Consider the following 972-nt stretch of genomic DNA (forward strand, 5'->3'; position numbering starts at 1 on the left):
AATACAGTCTGAGACAGCCACTTCAGATTTTAATTTCTTTTGAGTAGACATTAAAAAGCTTTACAGAATACTAAGTAAAGAATACAGTTTGCCATGAAGCATTTTTGAACTTATATTTTTTTGAATCTTGCCCCGGGAGGCTATGGGCTACATGTTTATCAAAGTAGTTTACTTGGATCAAATACCACACTCCGAACTTTTCTTCTAGGCTTTTTTGCAAGTAAAATATTCAACAAAATACAGGGTTTACTGCCCTATGCTACATATCGTACCATGCCCATCTTTACATCAGGACTTTGTTTTTATCTTTGTGGTCCAAAGTTGAAAAATACACTCAAAAATACAAAAAAATTATAAGAAAGTTTTTTTTATATTTTAAGACAGTTTCTATGGTTAAACCCACATGGTATGAACAGAGATACAAACATGTTTCGAACAAGACCAGTTATTAAAAAAGGGTTTGAACAGTGATTTTTTTTTTATCAAATAGAAAGAAACCCCTCCCTAATTTTCAAAATCTGAAAACATAAGTTCATTAAACCCATGAAAAAAAAAATTTGGATTCAGGCCTTATCACCTGTGTATTTCCTGATACATGTAATCAAAGAGACAGCTATTCACGGAACTTAGCCCCGCAGTACAATCATAGGATACTGATCAGAAAGCAACCCCGACAACACCGTGGAAATAGGCAGAGTGGAGGCCAGATTCCCGGGGGCCCTTATTACGAAACCATCACGGATACAAGAGTCAGCACAGAACGTCTTAAACCCTTTGCAGTGTAAAACTGAGAAGAGAAGTACTTTCAAGAAAGCAAAACCCGATCTTTTTCTGCTCAGGACTCCGTTGAATTTTGCAAATGCCTTTTCTAGTAGCATATGGGGAAAAATAAGCCTTAAAATATACAATAATTTAGATAAGGGCCCCTTACGTCTCCAAAAAACTAATAAAAAAAGGGAAACATTTACAGAT

This window comes from Penaeus monodon, chromosome 33 (genome assembly GCF_015228065.2).
Source record: "Penaeus monodon isolate SGIC_2016 chromosome 33, NSTDA_Pmon_1, whole genome shotgun sequence".
NCBI lineage: Eukaryota > Metazoa > Arthropoda > Malacostraca > Decapoda > Penaeidae > Penaeus > Penaeus monodon.